At 40.0% G+C, this 21466-nt stretch overlaps 1 protein-coding gene across 2 annotated transcripts in view; it reads right to left on the bottom strand.

Annotated features, from left to right (window-relative positions):
* Positions 1-21466, bottom strand: part of BANP (BTG3 associated nuclear protein) — a 265439-nt gene that overhangs the window by 218548 nt on the left and 25425 nt on the right. The gene's annotated exons all lie outside the window — the stretch shown is intronic.

Raw genomic sequence — 21466 nt, 5'->3', positions numbered from 1 at the left:
CAAACATATATGGAGACATTGTCCCTGCAACTGCGACATTCCTGTGGGATCTGTAAAAATCTTGGTTAACACACACTGAGATTAGGGACTTCTCTGCTGCTAATTAAAACTAAATTTGAACCAAAGTTCAATTTTTACTCTCTTGGCTCCAATCTCTGCCTGGCATTTCTACAGCTCAGTTCTGATGAAGCTTAAATCTATTTCCAAAGCATGGTCCTGATTCTAGAGCCAAACATTTCTCAGCCCTGCTCCTGCAGAATTCTCTGTCAAAGGTCTTTAGAGGCTGAAGATTTTCCTTAATATGGTTACTAAAGTTGAATTAAAATCATAGGAACAGTTCACATCTGTGTTTCCCCACAGTTATAGAAGGATGGACAATGCATGCCAGAAGACCAGTCTTTTTTAATACCTGGCACAAAGAATACTAGTAGGATAATTTGAGGTTTACCAATGGAAATGGTAATTTATCCCTTAACCTTGACACTGAATCAAATCCAACTATGCATAAACATTTTCCTCTTTCCTTCTTCCACTTGAACACACGAAAGCAATTAAACCAGGCAGGTGGAGTGCAATTTTTTCAAAAACAATACAGTGTTACCAAAGACTTCTGACATTGGCCTCAGCAGCAGCTGCTCATTAGAAAAGCCTGTATCTTTTGAATGAGGACGCCACAGAATATCAGAGTTGTTTACTCAAAATGATGTTGCTGCCAATATTGACTCATTTGAAATTCTGATCACTATGAAAACTGTTGGGATTGTATAGACTATGGCAAGGTGCCCAAGAAAACTGGCAATAGGTTAGTGCATGTGGTTGCCATTTTGGCAAGTTAAATTTGCCATTTCTCAGAAGTCCTGGGAACCGGCCAGTCTTAACATAATAAAACAGCTGTGCTAGAATTACTGTTTCATAATGTCACTAACTGCGTACTGTTCAGAACCCTGCCCTTAATCTGAAGGGATGCATCTTTCAATCCACACATTAGAAAAGGGACAAACTGTCAAATCTTGATTTTTTTTAAAAATCGTATTTACAACACTAGATAGCAGTGATATTTCATGATTCATTTTAGCCTTGCCCAGCAGTGCTGTTCTAGTTATGAATACATCAGCATATTATAAATCACTTTCAAGGGATCTGTAACTCACTTGTTTAAATTCAATTTAGTCCGATATACAATGCACACATTTTCCCCTTCCAAAATCCATTTGTTATAACAAAATTAGTTCAAGTTAGTTAAGCCCTCCCTTAGTGCAAGTGAAAAACAATTTCCCGTTTCTGACCTCCTTTCTCCACTCCCAGCCTCTTGTGTCGTGTTCTGGTGAAATACTGGCATACGTTTAAAAAAAAAAATTCCAGGCACAAAGCCCCACTTTATCCTAACTTGGACAGATGTCTTTTAGCAGTTAATGAATATAAAGGATTAAAACAGCCAAGATATGGTAATTTATAAAATGGCACACATATATGGTAATATTTCTTCATAACATTATTAATTTTCACCTTTTTAAACATATTTTCAATAAATCAGACATTGCGCACAGGCAACTGGTCAAGGTCATGGTGAAGCATAGTATTTTACAAACAAGAATCTGCCATTTCTACATTCTCACCGGGCATAGCACAACATGAGTCTGGAGCCCCCAGACTCAGAAAGAACCTCCACCAAAACATTAAGGAAAAATGTGTTTATTTGTACACACACACACACACACACACACACACTACATGGATTATGGAGGCATTGGCAACTTGACAGAAATTGCACAGAAATTTGAAATTAAAGCTGGAGTAAAATGCTTTAAAAGATTAAATTTAGGGTAGAGTTTTCAGAAGAGTTCAACATTGGTCTAACTTTGCTTTCGCTGAAGTAAATGGTAAAACCCCTATTAACTTCAATAGGAGAAGAATTAGGCCAGCACTAAGCACTTTTGGAAACCTACCTTTAGTCTACAAATTTTGCGTAATAAGTCTTCAGTGGACAACAGAATTTTCTACACAATTTTCCTAGTAAAATTAACTTTTCCAGAGGAAACATTTTAAAATGCTCCTATTTTTAAATGTTGCTGTTTTCCCAATATTTCTTTGGACTCCTTGAGTTGAAAAATCAGTCCTCACAAACTCCAAAATGTCACACACATTCTTTCAATGTCCCAATCTGAATCCATTTCTGAAACGTTAAAAATTATATACATAAAAAGAGAAGTTATTCCTCTTATTCAGAACAAGTTTTGAGCTACCCAATGAATAGTGAACAGAAGGTCAAGGTCAGACTAGCTGATCCAATGGTCCCTTCTGGCCTTAAAAATCTATGAACTACTCAGACACCTCAGCTACCTATTTCCCATCACCAGCTGTGCTCCATACAGACATCTGGTGAGCCAAGGAGACCGAGTGGGCAGCAGAGAATAAAGGGCTATAACAGAGGTGAGAAAGATACCTACAGTGGCATGAGGGGATAAGGGGGGGCTTTGGAGAGACAAGATGGTTTAGCAGAAAAGTGCAAGTGGCCTGGGGTTTTGTGGTTGTGCAGGGGCCCGGAGCAGCGGGAGGTAAACCTAGTAGCTCTGCCCCATGGCATGGGTGCATAAAGGCTCCCAACAGCATTATTGCTTGCCTTTCCCATTACTACCCCACTTCCTTTCTCCCTTTCTTCTCTAAGATCACTGAATGTGCTGTTTACAATCACTGTTACAATCAAGACAATGACAACTAGCATGGGAAGATTTGCCACCATGATGAGAAAAGTGCCTGAGCAGGCCGGTAGGGAGCAGTGTAACGCAGACAGGCCCAAGCGCATGTATTACCCATGTCCGACCATCTTCTCAATATTTCACCAAAGAGGGTGACTTGTGGTATCTGCTAAAAGCTAAGAACTAGCCGATTGTCATGGTTAATGAGAAATATTTATACAGAAAACAACTTTAGAGCTCTGTGACATGAAGGAAATTATGTTTCAAATCTGTTGGGAGTGAAACCTATCACCTGAGAAGGGGAAGTCGAAGAGCTGACCTAATCAACATAAGGACATTGAACATCCATGGATGGTGCTTATGTTTACCATCTGGAGTAGATGCAGGCGGGAGGTTTATAAAGACAAATGAACCCCAGAAGAGTTCTTCGAAGAGGCGGCCTCCTGGGCTAAGTGACAATAGCTTGTGACTGTATACGAGAAGAAATGGCCCAAATGGTTATCCATTACAGAGGAATAACTCTGCCAGTGGGAGTTGTCTCATGAACAGTGGATCTCACCTCCTTGGACGAGCACTGCAAGAACCAGTGGGTGAGAAATACCTTACTAGACAGGAAAGTAACTTGTTAATAAGTATAGGTTATATATTGTGTTTTTTGTTTTTCTTGTAATTATAACCTTATGTTTCCAAGCCCTTATACTTTTTTTATTTGAATCTTTATCTCAAGCTCTGTTAAATAAACTTTAATTTGGTTTTCATTGCTTTTTCCTAAGGAGAGTGTAGACAAGTTGACCTATGTTAGGTTGACTTACAGCCATTGCATTAATTGCTGCAGTGGCTGATGTCCACACTACCCTTCTTCTGCTGGTGGTGTGCGTCCTCACCAGGAGTGCTTCCACTGACCGAAGAGGGGCGGTGTGGGGGATTGAGAGCCAGGGCTCAGCTCCAAGCACTTCCCCACCAGGAGCCCAGCTGCCGCCCTGGGCTTCTGGCCTCCGCACTCCCAGCTAGGAGCCGGGGGAAGCCACCCAGGGATTCTCGCCTCCAGTGCGGAGATCCACACCCAGAGTCCGGTCAACTGCCATGTTCCCAGTGGGGAGTGGGGAGCCTTGGCAGCAGCCCAAGCCAGGAGCCTGGGTGGCGGCCTGGTTTGGAATAGAGACTGGGCAGGAGCCTGGCTCAGAAGGCAGGAGCTAGAGCCATGAAATTGACATGAACGACAGCCAACAGCAGATGTAAGAAACGTAGTGTCTACACAGACATGCATCGCCCTAACTACACCGACATAAGCCTTACACCTCTCCTTGAGGTGGTTTTATTATGTCAGCATAGCAGGGGAGTTGGTGGGAGGAGCATTAAATTTAGTGTGTATACATCCTCTTTTGTGTCGGCAAAAGCTGGCTTTTGTTGAAGAAACTGTGTAGGGTGCACAAGACCTTATTAAACAAAAGTAGTAATTGTTTTTGGTCACCTTGTCCTGCAAGATTTTGTAACTAGAAGATCTTATCCTTTTACACCTAGTTTTTAATGTACAGATTGGAAGTGGAAAACAAGCTTTCCTGCTTTTACAAATCCAAATTGGCTTCTTAACTTTGAATGCAATAGTCATTGAACTGAACTAGTTGAATAAACTGAAACGAAGAAAGAGTATTTGTGGCACCTTAGAGACTAACCAATTTATTTGAGCATAAGCTTTCGTGAGCTACAGCTCACTTCATCAGATGCATACTGTGGAAAAGATATTCTCTCTGCACCTGCAGAAGAGCCTGCTGCTTTCAAAAGCTGGTTTAGCACTTCTGGAACCATAGTTTGTTGGTGCTCAGTCAGTGACTTCCACCAGTTCAATGATTTGACTTTCTTTAAAACTTGCCAGCAGACATATACTGATTAATATTATTTTTTGCATTTAATTTAAATGATTTTAATATATATTATAATGAATTTAGGCCTCAACATAAGTTGTCAATTTCAAATAGGTTTGTTTTTAAAAAAGAAACTTGTATTTAATTAAAAATAAAAAATCTCTTTTTATCCACTCTCCTATTTGAAAAACTTCAATTAATGCTTATTTTCAGTTTAAGGTGCTTAGAATTTCCCAGCAGGGAGCAAGCGCATGCTTTAGTTCCAGAAAACAATTACAGTTCCTCAGCGAGGGTAACCACGTATAGCATTATGTTTAAGTTCGTCTGTTTTCAAGTTTTCTGTGCATAAAAATGGCCTATTGTTTAATAGTGGAAGAAGATGTTTCTTCCCACTTAACTAATCCAAAAATGTCTGACTGGATTTTGCTCAAACCCTACCAGGAAAAATTAAAACAAAATTAAAATTTTAGGTTGATGTGAAACATTGAACGCTTTATGCTGACTGGCAGGCCAGGGACTAGCAGTAGGAAGATACAGATGCTCAAGTGAGAGGTGGGGTTGGGTGACAAGGAATAAAAGGTATATAGGATAAGGAGGAAAAGGTCCCATGTACACATTTACTAGGACTGTTTGCTGCATCATCCTCTGTTTTCGCCTAAAAGTCTCCCATTGCAAGCACTCGTGCAGCCTTTGCATATGAGATCTGACAAGATGGTAGTTTGGGGTACTCCTCTATGGCAGAAGGCAGTCAGGTACTTTTGAACCTGTTAACTTTGTCTCAGCAAGTGGTTATCTGAACACCATGAACTGTTTATCACCCTTCTCTGCCTTTTGATTTTTTAAACGTGACACAGGATAGTGAACACAGTTCAGTCTCTAAATTAAACTTGTAATTGACTTGAAGTGAAATTAATTTTATGAAGTTTTGGTAGATGAAGATTTATTAACCTTCAAAGGATTAAAAATGTCTGTCATCAAAATATACAGTAGTCTGTTACTCCTCTGTAATGATAACAGTTGTCTCTCAGAATCTAGGAACATTTCCCCAAATTTTGGAAGGATAATTTTTTCTTGGGATACAGGAAGGCAAGGAACGTAGTATATATCTTTAGGTTTAATCACCTCAGTGACTCATTCATGTTCTAAGTGCTACTACAAAGACAAGTATTTTTTGAAATGCCACCTTCTAAAATACAGATGGATGAAGTTAATGTAATAGCTCCTGTAATTTGTAAAGGGATCATTAGGCCAGGAGGTTTTGCTAATCGGTAGTAATATAGATTTGCAAAGTAAGCATGTGTACTGTTTTTTGTTTGTTTGAAGTAGATCTATTGCTGGAGGAACAATCCCCTCCCACTCTCCTTTCTTTCTTTTTTTCCTTTCTTCTTCTTTGCATGGCTGATAAAGTTAGGTACAAATTCCAGAGGAAATCAACACTGATCAGAATTCATCTTGACATCTGGAAAGAATCAGTATTGATATGTGTCAGTGTTTAAAAGCTGAATGTGGTAGAAGAGTAGGAAGCATGGTGGGAAGCAGGGATATGACTGTGGGAATTGTGGAAGAAAGGGATTGTGAATGGGGGGAAAGGAGCTAGAATGTGGGTGTTGAGGGAAGCCATGGAGGAAACATGGGGATGTTGGGCTGCGATAGAAGGTCTAGGAAAATTTGGGATATCTGTGAGGAGGATGGGGCAAGAAACAGGGGAGCAGAGCTGGTGGAAAGAAACAGCGGCAAGTGGAGCTCCTGGCTGTGACTTTTTGGGGGGTTGCCTGAAGTATCGGGGGTAAATCACTACCACCTGCTTACAGCAGGAGGGACCCCTGACTGTGCCCACTAAAGGAAACTGTCCCAGCTAGTGGCTTTTGGCTGCTCTGCTCTGGGCTCTTTCCCTCTGCAGGTTAGCAATTCACACACCCTACGTTGTTACACTCGAGTGCCAGTCCCCTCTCTCGTGGACACCAATCTGCTTGCTTTGTGGAAACAGTGTACCCTAGTTCATTGGTTTCACCTCAGTTCTACACTCTTCTTAGCAAAAGGCTATGAAAACCAAACTGAAGTTCATTTAACAGAGCTTGAGATAAAGATTCAAATTAAAAAAGTATAAGGTTTGAAACTGAGACAAAGTCTGAACCAAAAGAAATGGTTGCAACCTTTTTCGATTGGTTCAATGAAGCATTACTTTAATCTTATTTGGAGTGATTTTTTTGTTGTTCAAGAATTAACTAAACTGTGGCAGTTCCTCAGTTCTAAAGACTCACTCTCTCCTCAGCCTCCCACCCCAACCCTAATCCTTCTGGGCGTGGCCTAGCACATTTTCTGAATATTGTCACCTTGATGTTTTTCCATCTAATGGGTTTGGATCAATGTAGAATGACTGACTATAAAATAACTTGAGTCTTGAAGAGACAATTTTTATTAATTCAAATAAATACAATACCTAGACTGTAGGCTTCTTGAGGGACCTTACCTAATCTATGTTCGGTACAGAGCCAAGTATGGTTAACAATAAATACTAATGAAGCCAATATCTGAAGTATTTTTACCTTCCAGACTCCCACACTTTGTTTCTTTTTCAACTTAACAGAATATTTATGTTTACAAAATTTTTGGGGGGAGGGAAGAGAGGCCCGTTGATGGCAAATGTACAGAGCTGAGAACAGCTTTGGGGCTTTTTTAACATTATTACTATCACTGCTGATACTCCAACAGTGAAATTGATTAGGAAGAGTGCAGACTCATAAATGGGAAAGGGGGCAAAGACAGAGAGCTGCCTGAAACCCCACAGAGAGGTAACTCTGTTTTTTACCTGAAAGCATTTATTCACAAATACATGGAGCCCTATTTGTGATGTTTGAACTGTAAACAAGCACCAGTGTATAACAGGTAGAGCTGACAAGGGTAGAACTATTTTTGTTTACATTCCATGTTTCTTTAAGAACACAAATATTTATAGGTAGATGTATATGACTGCATTATCTTTTTTGGCTAAATTTAATTTAAAATACTAAAATCTGTGGGAAAACAGGTTACAGGTGTGTGGTCAACAGCCTTTCTAACATACAAACATGTATCAATTAAACATAATTTTACTTTGTAAAACTAATTTGGGGGGGTGGCGTATGAATAGGGTGATTTAGAAATGTAGAGTTTCAATACATGAAATGTATACATCAGCTGATCCTGTTTCAGTGACTGCAAATATTGGCTGATGTTCCTGAGTGCTACTTTACTGTGGCCAGATTGCTACAACACTTTAATTATATGTAACAGGAGGACATTTGTTCCAATTTACCATATAATCCAAAATGTGACATTTTACTTCCCTTCTGCCTGCTCCAAACTTTAAATTACATTTGTTTTGCTTTAAACAAGAATAAATCCAATGAAGAGGAAAAACTGATAAACACAAACACACATTTTCAAATAGTTATTTTTTGTTACAAATATTTTTTTTTTTCCTCCATGCCACCAGTCAACCCCTTCTTTATTTGCCCTGCATCCAGCGCGGGTACTACTGATTTAGGCCTCAGTCCTACAGACTTAAATACATACTTAACCTTACACATTGTGAGCAGTCCCGTTGAAGTCAATGGAACTACTCACCATGTGTTAAGTAAAGCAGGTGCATAAATATTTGCTGGATCAGAGCCCAACAGTGCTTTTCGCAAGCTTTCACCTCTGTGACTTTCAAAACCTTTATAAGCCCAAAGTCTGGCTCTGTGTCTAGACGAGAGTCACTCCATTTGGCAGCCAGAACTGAGTCTTCCTACACTACTGAATAATTCCCTCACAAAATACATTATATATCTACATACTATAACATATTAATAAGTAAAACATAATAAAAAGAAGCCTTTTAAATAGTGTAAATGCATTGTAAACAGAAGAACTGCCAAGCCTCCTATGGACTTCATGCACCAACATGTTGGTAATAGAAATTTGAACAAAGAAGGCTGGTCTACATCAAAATATTAGGTCAACCTAACTACGTCATTCAGGGGTATGAAAAATCCACATATCTGAAAGATTCAGTTAAGCCGACCTAAGCCCCAGTGTAGACAGCACCAGGTCAACAGAAGAATTCTCCCATCGACCTAGCTACCACCTCTCAGAAAGGTGGATTTTCAACAGAAACGGAAAAACCCCTTCTGTCAGCGTAGTACGTGTCTACACGACAGCGCTGCAGCTGTGCCGCAGTAGCGTTTCTAAGGGAGACATACCCAGAGATAGGTATGTGCAGAATGACATCAGCCTAAGGGTTTGTCTACAGACAGATGCTGCAGCTGTGCTGCTGTGGCATGGTAGCATAGAAACTTTGCTAAAGTGACATAAGGGACTTTTCCATTGCAGTAGTTAATCCACCGTCTCAGAGGCCGTAGCTAGGTCAAAAGAATTCATCCATCAACCTAGCAGTGTCTACACAATGGATTAGGTCGGCTTAACTATGTCCCTCAGGGGTGTGAATTTTTCACAGCCTTGAGTGACATAGCTAGGTCAACCTAAGTTTTAGGTTTAGACCAGGCCTAAATTAATCCAAGTTTATGCATACGTTGAGGTACCGTAGCCAGTATGCAACAATTAATTATTCTGGCTATTAATTAACTTCAGCCATAGGTTTCATTATTGGACAATAACAAATCAGGACTGGTCTAAACTGAAAACTTACATCGTCATAGCTGCATCTCCCAAGGATGTGAAAAATCCATACCCTAAGAGTTTGTCCACACTTAAAACTCTACAGCAGCATGGCTGCAACTCTGCCACTGTAGCAGTTCAATGTAGACACACTCTACAGCAATAGGAGAGGTTCTCCCATTGCTGTAGTCAATCCACCTCCGTGACATCAACAGCAGAATTCTTCTCTGCCTAGCACTGGGTACACTGGGAGTTAGGTTAGCATAGCTACGTCTCTCAGAGGTGTGGATTTTCCACATTCCTGTGAGACGTAGCTATGCCAATGTAAGTTTTCTGTATCGACCACCTCTATGAAACAAGAGCTACTCACCCACATCAGTTACAGCCCTTCCTAGGGTTAATACAGTGTACAGAATTTGATGTAGTTATTTAGTTGTATTGCTTGCATCCACTAGGTGGAGAATCTTTACTGACAATTGCTCCTAATTTTCAGAAAATTGGTCTAGACAAGGATATTACTCCAGGTGGACACCTCAGGGACCAATTCCAGTATATTTTATCTTCCATTCAAAGAACACTGAACAATGTTTTGCTGCCTGAAGGGGCATCCTGGGCTAAAAAATGTAGTTGCCATTGTGGGTACTTATGTAGGGGTATGAAAAATAAAAGTACGGGTAGTTAAAATTGGCTACATTTCAGCAATATTGCTTTGAGAAAAGTTGGTGGCGGCACATACCAACAAGGCAGCGGGGGGGGGGGGGGGGAATTCACCATACCTTAAAGTTCTGACCAAATGAAGTACTCACATATGAAAAAATGTTCACGGAAAGGGGAAAATATCCAAGATTTTAAAAAAATCTTACTCATAATTTAATTCATCCCCTATTCAGAAATGCGTTTGTGAATTCTGGTCCAAGAACAACCTGTCTGCAAGTTCAGCCTGGGCAAATTTTAATTCGGTTATCCAAGATGTTTAGACTACCTCTATAAACAAACAACAGAAAGGAACTTGTAGCATGGTATGAAAATAACAGTGCGTATGTAGTGATGCTGGCAGAACGGTGCCAGCTAATGCTAAAGCCCCTGGGCCTCACTGAATATTGACAAATGCACAGCTGAAAAGCAGTCTGACTCACCTTTGTGTTAGTATTGTTAAAACAGACAGAGTTAGAAGAGTGAATTTAGTATTTAGACTTTATGAAATGCTTGTAAGATCTTGCTTATCAGATCTGTATGCCATGTTATGTGGTAACATTTAAATGTTTGCTCTGAAACCATAAAAATGTTTGAAGACTGAAAATCCCCACAGCCAATGGAGAAGCATTACCAAGCGTGAAATGCTAACTAACCATAAGAGGTGTCATCTTCTCCCCAACAATAGAAGGCATAGATGCCAGACAAGCCATTGTGGGACATCAGTAGACAAAAGACTTTGTTGATTGCTTCCCCCCAAGCATTAGTCCCATCATAGCCTGAATGCTGAGGGAAGGGTATAAAAATCCCTGTCAAAGAGGAATTGTTATCACTTATGCTGCTTGGAATTCAGAGAGGGAAAATTTCTAAGCATAAGCAAGGGACCCCCAAGATGTTTGGCTTAGATTAGCTCTAAAGGACATACGGAGCTGGCGTATTACATCAGCGACTATTACATCTTGGAGCATAACACTATCTCATTTGGGCGCGTATGTTTACCTGCTTTAACCTTGTAAATAACTCAAGGGTATGTCTACACTGGCAGAGTTACAGCACCGGCAGTTACAGCACCACTCAGAGAACACTGAAGGGAAACCGCTGTTGTGTGTTCACACTGTCAGCTGCCTGCGCAATAGCATGTTCACACTTGTGGCACTTGCAGTGGTATTCGGAGTGGTGCACTCTGGGCAGCTATCCCACAGAGCATCTCTTCCTCTTCTGCTGCTAAGAGTTGTGGGAAGGCAGAGGGGGTCGCGGGGCATGCTGGGTCCTGTCCCAATGCCCCGTGAAATCCCTGTGCTTCTGTCTGGATTTGGCACCATCTTTCAATGGTTCGTGTTAGAGAGGCGCAGCGTGGGGCCATACGGATCAGGGATGCCTTGAGGAAGCAATTTGAAGCTGAAAGCTATTCATATTTGTTGGCTTGCTCAGGAGTGCAGTGCTTGTAATGCTAGGAGTTGATTGTGATTGGTGCAGATGATGCACTATGAAGGTTTAAGAAAATTTCCTGTTACTTTGCAGGGCTCTGTTTGCTTTCAATTAATGGAATGGTCCTCCTCTGGTAAGAAGTCAGAACTTAAGCTGCTTTACTGTGCAGAAACTTGCCAGTGTAGACAAGGCCTTAGTTAATAAATATTTAGTTGGTATCATAGGATTGTCTACAAATATTGTACCTCAGATCTCAAACTAAAGACAACTGACCTGGGTAAGTCATTGGTTCTTTGGGACTGGAAGTAACTGTTGTGATTTTTGGTGTAAGGGACCATGTACCATAAAAACAGGCATGCCAGGGTGGCAAGATAGACCAGAGTGCCCAAGGAGACTGTCTGTGACTCCACATTAAGATTGTTACAGTACTTTAGGAGTTCGCACTTGTTACTTGGTTGGTGAAATCTAATTATAGAACATACAAACAGTTGGGGATTTGTGCCGTCCCTTGACAAATCTGCCCTGAGGTTGGCACTCATGCTCAGGAGCTACTCTAGACAGCTTGACATATGTATCTATACCAATCTGAATCATATGCTTTGAAGTTTATGTTCATATATATTTTTAAACCCATTTTTGATGAATGCAAAGTGCAGACTGCATAAGAGGTAAAAAAATTTCCACTTACTAACATGTTTTCATTCAACTAAATTAAAATCAATGAGGTTTGTGTTCAGGGAAGGAATATCCTCAGTTTAACACACACAACACAGTTGAAACTCAGTGGTCATAAGATGTCTCAGGGCAGAAGGGAATCAAAAGAGACAGTGTCTCACTTCTTGCTATGAATACATGATATAAATTCAAATACTATTTTGGACTGCTTTCATGAAAGGTCTGGTCTCATACATTCCCAACAAAATGATGATTCAATTCTACAATTTTTTTAAAAAACTAACTTTTTCTTGGCTGAGGTAATAAGTGGGAACAAGACAGCAAATAATGGAACATTAATATAATTAAGTCCAAATTCTGCATTGTTATTGCCTTATTGTTGTAAACCACAACATATGGCAAAGAGGAATTGCCTGTCCACAATACCATTTTAGGTGAATTAGAAGATATACCTAGTGAAACTTTGTTTAAACTCGTTTGATTGACGCAATGTGTGTAAACAAATTATACAACAAAAGCAGTGGTGAGTTTAAATATTTAAATTATTTTTAAAATATTTTGTATTTCTGGTGACCCTCAGTGGATTTCAAAGCACTTTACAAATATTAAGCTTCAAAACACAACAGCTATCTGAGATAGTTAAGGAATGCTAAAGGATCATTTCCACCAATGAAAGCCAGCCATAAGCAGGGTGGAATGTAACAGCTGTTCAGCAATTCTACACAGGAAGAGTATCAGATGTAACTAACAGAACAGCAGAAAGAAGATTTGCCTAGCTGGTAAAGGAGGCCTGGGTTCTCAGGAGAATGCATCCGATGAAGTGAGCTGTAGCTCACAAAAGCTTATGCTCAAATAAATGTGTTAGTCTCCAAGGTGCCACAAGTACTCCTTTTCTTTTTGCGAATACAGACTAACACGGCTGCTACTCTGAAACCTGTCGAAGTGAGTCCAAGTCTAGATCTGGGTTCTATTCCTGGCTCTGCCACTGGACTGCTAAGTGACATTACACAAGTCACTTCCCCTATATGTGCCTCAATTTCCCCATCTGTAAAATGGGGATGATACTTTGAGCAGTATAGAAGAAAAGTACTGTAAGAGCTCTGGAAAGATTATTAAACTTCTAAAATGAATAAGGTGGGAAAACAGTTCTCAGAGGTAACTTGGCCAGAACACCCAGGCCAACTCTCTTACTCTTGTGAAAAGGATTGTGTGACCTTTGATTACAAACTTCACTTTATATCTCACTGCAAAGCCGATAACTCAAAAAAACTCTTTTGTTCATAACATCTTGCTGGGCCATGGGCTTGGTATAAATTCTGAACGAAGACTGCCCACTACTGAATAACCAATACCATTTCTTGCAGCACCTCACAGCTTTCCTAGGTACTGTGGTAGCAGAGTGAAATTAACCAGACTGCTTAGTTTCACTACCACTAAAGACAGCTAGGAAGAAAGAAGAGTAGTAAAGACCTCTCCCACAGTACAGCCAAGACAGCGTGAACCCACAACTGTCAAAATGGTGTGGGAAAAGAGAAAGTTCAATCTTGCTTCCAGCAGAAGTGCACGTGTGTTCTGTATATGAAAGACAAGGACAGCACCCTTCCCAGCAGGGGTAGGTTATTTGCAACTAGGTTTCTCACAATAGTAAATAGAGTGATGATGTTCCTGGGTGTTCCTGTACCTTGCTTGTGGGCTCCCCCAATTCCTCTTTCATATCAGCCTCCAACTACTGGGTGTTCTAGTAAACTTGTTTGACACCAGCCACTGCAGAAGTCATGGAGGTTGTGGAACGTCACGGAATCCGTGACCTCTGTGACAGACACGCAGCCTTACTTATGAACCACCAAGCACAGAAGAACAAGAAACTCTGGCAGGACTAAGAAAGAGGCAGTAGTTGTTTGGAGGGAGCCAGAAAGACACCAGAACCTGCTGATCTTGGAGAAGTTAAACCTGCCTTTCAGCATCAAAGGTTAGTAGGACTTTAGGCAACAAGTGTGTGTAGGCTGCTTGTTTTAAAATCCTATTTTCTCCTCTAATGCTTTGTTCCTATTGCTAAAAAACAATACACAACTGACACACCACCTTAGGTATTTTATGACATCTGTTTGTTGCCTTTCCTTGTTTTTGATATTTTGAACAAAAAATCCCTATTTATTTAATATTTTATTAAACCATTTTATTTTGTACTGGATTGGAATGTATTTGTACTAGCGACTATGAAGAGCTTTTACAGAAACTGCCACATTCTTCATTATCTTCAGATGTAATTTCAGATTTCCACTACATACGTTCTCCAGTTTCAGTACAACAAAGTAAGGATTTTGACACAAAAATCTCTATATTTTAGCATTTACAATATACAGCTTAACAAACACAGTGACAGGTTGAGTCCAGTAGAAAACTAAACAGACAGTATTTTTGTCTGGTTCAAATGAATGTTGTTACCCAATTATAAAAGCTCAACCACCCTCTTTTTGGAAAACTCCAGAAGACAGGACTCTAAAGATGGACTCTTCCTTGCAGAGCTCCTCAACTTTATCCTGGGGGGAGAGGGTTCAGGTCAGGGTTTGACTCAGTGCAAAAGGTTGCACAGTCTGCCCCCAAACATGGGTGATGGCATGAAACACACATGGACGTCATGCACCTCTTCATCAGATCTTGCCCCAGACAGCTCTGCTCCAATACAGCCACATTAAAATGAACCACCCCGTATTTTTCACCCCTTTCTATAACATGAACCCCAGCCTTACAGAGTGATATTCAGAGGAAGGGAAGGATAGAGTCATGGTAGCAAGCTAACACTATTTCCACAGAGAAAGGCGTAGATCAGCGGTGGGCAACTTGCAGGTCGTGAGACAGTTTGTTTACACTGACAGTCCATAGGCACGGCCGCCCACAGCTCCCATTGGCCACAGTTCACTGATCCTGGCCAATGAGAGCTACTGGAAGCGGTGCAGGCAACAGGGACGTGCTGACCGCCGCTTCCTGCAACCCCCATTGGCCGGGAATGGCGAACCACAGCCACTGGGAGCTGTGGGTGGCTGTGCCTGTGGACAGTCAGTGTAAACAAACTGTCTCACCGCCCACCAGTGGATTACTCCGATGGGCCACGTGCGGGCCCACGGGTTGCCCCCCACTGGGGTAAATGGATGAGATTCTGAGAGGATGCTTTAGACCAAAGGCTCTCACCACTTTGCCTTAGAAGTCTAAAGCTAATACCAAATAAGTGATAAATGTTGCAGAAGAAAATTCTACCTTGGTTCACAGATCAATAAATATTGCTTATTAGTACCTGGAAAATGGAATTTTATGTAAATGTGTTGAAAAACAGGTGTTACAAAACAGTATATGTTGTTTCAATAGTTCAATAGTTTAAGTTCTGGTTAAAAAAAAGGTACTTATGTTTTATAAGAAGTTTAGTGCGGAAAAAAATCATCAAAATTGCCCATGACATATTTTTGTGGGGGTTTTGGTTTTTTGCAAAAAAGAACTCCCCTCCAAAAAAAAAAAAAAACAGTTTTCAGTTTTTCATCAAAAAACAAAAAAAAAATCAAAAATTGAATTATTCTTCAAAAATATTTTTGATAAAATGATCAATTCTACTCAATATCACTTGTGAAAACTTTAAAGCATGTAAGGAAAACTAATCAAAGTTCTATTCTCTACCTTTCCATCTCTGTTTGGGTCTTACTAAATTCAACTCTTCTTTCACTGCCAGCTTACAACAGTGGCCAGAAACGCCTTTGTTAATCTTTGGCTGATCAAAAGTTTAAGCCTTTTCCTTACAGAGATGGGCATCACCAAGTTTATATATATGCCTGTGTTTATTCTAGGATGGAAAACTGGAACAATACCTTCCTGAGCTAACTAGGAAGACCACTGGGAAACGCTAGTTAGTGCAGAAAACAGCTGCAGTAAGTTTCAGTTACCTTCCTTGTAAAATTAGAAGTGATCATTACCACTCACAAAGTACTATGTTTCAGAGTAGCAGCCGTGTTTGTCTGTATCCACAAAAAGTAAAGGAGAACTTGTGGCACCTTAGACACTAACAAATTTATTTGAGCATAAGCTTTCGTGAGCTACAGCTCACTTCCTATGTATAAAGCCTATGGCACAGCTGCTTCAACGGTCAGCATCCCTCTGACCATCAGACCAACTATATTTGTCCAGCCGTTTTATAAGGGTAGGGCTGAAGGGAACTGCAGACAGTGTTTTCAGTGAAAGACCTTAGCCACCATCCAGGAATAAGACCCATACATGAATCTGGCTTCATTCAGGAAGCTTTGTAAGATGCAACACTTAATTCAGGCTTTTCACTGCCACACACAGTACTGCAAACTTTCAGCTTGCATGCTAAGTTTTCCTTTCTCTGTCTAAAAGAAAAGGAGTACTTGTGGCGCCTCAGAGACTAACCAATTTATTAGAGCATAAGCTTTCGTGAGCTACAGCTCATACAGTATGCATCCGATGAAGTGAGCTGTAGCTCACGAAAGCTTATGCTCTAATAAATTGGTTAGTCTCTAAGGTGCCACAAGTACTCCTTTTCTTTTTGCGAATACAGACTAACACGGCTGTTACTCTGAAACCTTTCTCTGTCTAGTAAAGCTGCTTTATTATGGTGTCATGGAGGTTTCTGCCTTGAGAAATGTTGTTCATATCAGGCAAAGAGCAGGCACTTAGTATGAGGACAGACACCATTACTTATACTAGTAATAAATACTGACTCAGGTTGTCTTATTTGACTCAGGAAACTAGCCTTTAATAAAAATGACTATTCTTCTTACAAATCTGTAGAGACTTCAGATTTGGATACACTTGCATCTAGCGGAGAGAAATATTTGTTTAATAATATGTTTTATTCTTATGCGATTCATCTCAATCAGAATGCTTCACAACCAGAAAGAGCAATGTGACTTTGTTCTCTTTCTAGCATGTATTATTAAATTTCTATATTAAAATAGTCTTCTGACCTAGCACTTTAGAAAAAGTAAACATTCTAATACAAGCTTCCAAGCAAGCTAATTTAGAAAAAGTATGGTAATGAACCTGTATAATATACTATAAAACAAGTCAGTTAGTTACTTCCATTTATCGAAGCCCTTCCTTATTCTCAAAAAGAACTGTTTTAAGATGAAGTGAGCTGTAGCTCACAAAAGCTTATGCTCAAATAAATTTGTTAGTCTCTAAGGTGCCACAAATACTCCTTTTCTTTTTGCAAATACAGACTAACACGGCTGCTACTCTGAAACCTGTTTTAAGATGTTACTTCCTGCAAACTAACACTCGATTTCTACAAAAAGGAAGTAGTTTAATTGTTTATTCAGGGCATCAAGCTTTAGGAAACTGATGTAACTATCACACTGAGCTTTAAGATACAGGGAGAAAAAGAATATTGTTCAAATTCTTGCCGAGTATACATAATTCAAAATAATTAAATTGAAGAACAATCTATAATCATGAGCAGAACACTGCTGAAGTTCTTCCTCAGCTTCTGAATTGCACATCATGTTCCTAGGGCAATCCTATTTTGCTTACACCACTTCATAAGTCTTCCCAAAAAAAGAGGATAGCTACAGCCTTTAAACCTATGAACGTTTATGTACTTTCAAAAGTTACTCACTGATCTTTAGAAGACAAGTTCAATGAGTGAGTTTATGCAGCAGATCCAGTCCTAATTTTTATTATTTCTACAAATCCACACCCTGGACATAAAGAAGTATTTGATTTTTAATTGTAAAATAATTAAGCTCTAATTTACAGTAAGAGAACAAAAGTAAAATAAGTTCAAACTTCCAAGTGATCCTTAAATGACTGTTTCGCAGAAAGGTATTAGAGGGTTCTGTCCAATAGATGATTTTATTCGTCGAAACATGGTCTTATTTATAGACCAGAATACAAGTGTACTTAAAATAAGGAAATTTAAACTTATTGTGCATTCTGACTAGTGCCTTACTATATGTTCTGCAACATAGCAACAGAGCAAATTAAGGATTTAGACGTAGCTTTATCAAAATCTTAAACTGTGGTGAGACAGGCCCTGCATTGGAATTCAAATAAATTGTTTATTTCCTTTTTCACACAGAAATTAAGAAAATGAAAATATGGAATCTTTACTTTTTTAAACTAAAATACAAATAAAAAATAAGTAATTTCAATAATTTAAAATCGCAACTAAGTACCAAATTCCAGGAAATTACGCCCATGAAGAAAAGACTTTATTGGAAATGAGTTTTGTATATACAGCATAACTACTTCAAACAACAAAAAATGTGTGGCTGGTAGGTTTGCATATATTCCTGCTTCAATTTCTGCAATACTCTGCAGACCTTTAGAATAGTCTTATTTTTGTATGTGCTTCTGTGTATGTAGAGAAGTTCCCATCTCTTCCCATTAAAAACAAATGGTTGACTTTATTGTGAGAAGTAGCCTTATGTACACATTTCTTACAAGAACCACATAAATACCAACTCAAGCAATGCCTCATTAAAAAAATATTAGAGCTTGGAAGTTCTGATAAACAAGATGAGAATGTACATGTTCTGTGAATTCATCTAATTTTTTCCTATGTGAACATGAATCAACATGAAAATAAGGGGTAGAGAGAACCTACAATATCCACATATATAAGTCAATGCAAATTTGCTTAATGTGGGTTGAACCTACTCTGCACTCATTGTAGAATCAGGATCTTACTCAGGACAACCCTGAATACTCTTTTAGGGTATGAAGATCCATATCTCATATATTTAACCTTTCCTTAGGTAATCAATGGAAACCAGTATAAAACATAACTTGTGCATGACAGAAAAGTCTGTGATTTTTGTCCAGGGAACATAAGTAAGGCTAAGATTTTGTCACGGTTAATTTTAGTAAAAGTCACGGACTGGTCACGGGCAATAAACAAAAATTAACGGAAGCCGTGACCTGTCTGTGACTTTTGCTGCTGTGGCTCCATGATTTCCCCTGCCACCTGGTGGCTGGGAGCTATGGGGTTCCCCCTCTGCTCAGGGCAGCTGGAAGCTGCAGGGGGGCCATATTTCCCAAAGAGAAAACGAGAAACACCCAACCACTCACCCAAGGCATCCCCCTGCTTCCCCCCTCCCCTTTCCGCGCAAGGCTGTTGCCTATCCCTGGAACCCTGAGGAGGGCCCCCTCAGGAGTCTGTCACCTGTCGCTGGAACCCTGCAGGGGGCCCCCTATCGCCTGTCGCTGGAACCCTGCCAGGGCCCCGCTGGCTACCAGCTCAGTCCCGCAGCCCCTGGGGCTGAAGCAGAGAATGTCACCCAGGTCTCTGGAAGTCACTGATTCTGTGACTTCCTTGAACATAAACATAGACTTAAACATAAGCAGGGACTATTTCAAAAAAATTATTTAGCAGAACACGCACTGATTGAATCCTGATCATCAATCATCAGACACCAAAATTAATGTCCACTGGATTAGTGTGATACTGTTAGGCATTAACATTACTAGTATTTTAAAGAGCCTTACAATTTTAGGTCTGTATTGCAGCCACCTGATGAATTAAACTTGACAAGATCATAAAGATGTTAAAACCTGTAAGTTACCATAAATTAGATTTTGGGACAAAGCAACATCCACAGAATGTGCACAACAATTTCTGAAACAGGCAGGATGTTCACATCTATGAAAACTGGATTCAATCTTTAACGGCCCTAACAATTTATCAAGTTCTTCTACCTGTCATCTTCCAATGTATTATTGCAAACTGAGCTATCAGGCTAAAATACAGTTTGCTATTTATTATGGTTTCAGGATCAATTAGAATTTTTAGTTGTTAAATGAATGTTGTGTAAAATCTAATATGTATTTAAATAAATTAATTTATTGGTTGTTTTATTCAGAAAAAATATTAAAGGGACACTCAACTTAACTTCTGGTGTTCAAAACTTAAAAATAGTTTCAAGTACCACCCTTATCCCTGCATATTTTGATGGTTTTACAACAGAGGTTCTCAAACTGGGGGTTGGGACCCCTCAGGGGGCTCATGAGATTATTAGATGGGGAGTCACGGGCTGTCAGCCTCTGCCCTAAACCCTACTTTGCCTCCAGCATTTATAATCGTGTTAAATATATTAAAAAGTGTTTTTAATTTATAAGGGGGGGTCACACTCAGAGGCTTGCTATGTGAAAGGGGTCACCAGTACAAAAGTTTGAGAACCACTGTTTTACAGCCATTTTTTAAGTATTTCTCTCTCTGTGTATGTTGTGTGAAAGACCTAAAAAAGAAGGGAAACTATAATTAAACTGGTTTCAGAGTAGCAGCCATGTTAGTCTGTATTCGCAAAAAGAAAAGGAGTACTTGTGGCACCTTAGAGACTAACAAATTTATCTGAGCATAAGCTTTCGTGAACTACAGCTCACTTAATCACGAAAGCTTATGCTCAAATAAATTTGCCAGTCTCTAAGGTGCCACAAGTACTCCTTTTCTTTTTATAATTAAATGAAATTTACTATTCAGAAAGGAAGGTTAAACAAAGTAAACTAATTGGAGAAGTAGCCAAAAAAAAGCTCTAAACTTTCCCTTACAGTAATATGAAGTGTTATCAGTAAAAATAGTAGGCAAACAGTTTTCAGAAAATGATATTTTTTTAAGTTCATAATGCCCCTTTAAATTTGTGCTTCTGTTAAAAGATAAACAAAACTCTTCTCTTGGGAATACTAAAAATAAACGAGTATACAAACTATATAGCCCCCTAGCAGAATTAATTGACTATATTTGGTTATAAGTTTCATACTTTTCACCATATAAGGAAAAAAAAATCTTTTAAAACATCTTAATATTCCAAAGACAAGAGGAAAAAAATGTCTGATGGCTAAGTGCAGACTGATTCAGAAAATATCAACTCAAATGAGGAGAGCAGGGAAAAGGTCATTCACCTGCATGAAGAACAACATGCCCAGCTATATAATTTTTGCAATCAAGTGTTTGTATGTGCAAGCCCAAACCCCTTTCCATTACAGAAGTCCACAAGTGACACCTGGGGTGGGTAAAGGGCGCCAACACCCCTTCTAGTTTTATTTACAATCTATTATGGGGGTAGAAGATGCACCTAGAGAAACAGGCATTCCTTCTAAAAACTCACTGGCAACGCAGTGTGTGTGCCACATTGGGAGAGCGGGGGTGGGATTACATCTGCCTCACACCAGCCCTCTCAGAAAGACCATCACAAAACCGGTGGTGGGAACAGCTCCCCCATTTTAGTGCTACTCATGGGGGAAGGAGAAATGTAGGCTGCTCCCCCCTCAATGCTAGCCTTGCAACCCAATGGGCCTGGGGGGGCTGAGCCCCACCCCTCCCAGTAGGACTCGTGGGGGGGGGACGACAGCAGTGGGGTAGGCAGAGAACTGCCCCTCCCCCACAGTGCGGTGAGGGGCCTAGTGCCGGGGGAGGGGGGTCAAGGCGGAGACACCCCCCCCGCCAGAGCCCCGGACGTGACGGCTGCAGCCCCC

This window comes from Natator depressus, chromosome 12, assembly GCF_965152275.1.
Source record: "Natator depressus isolate rNatDep1 chromosome 12, rNatDep2.hap1, whole genome shotgun sequence".
NCBI lineage: Eukaryota > Metazoa > Chordata > Testudines > Cheloniidae > Natator > Natator depressus.
The sequence above is the reverse complement of the archived record's forward strand: the minus strand, read 5'-3'. Positions and strand labels throughout refer to the sequence as shown.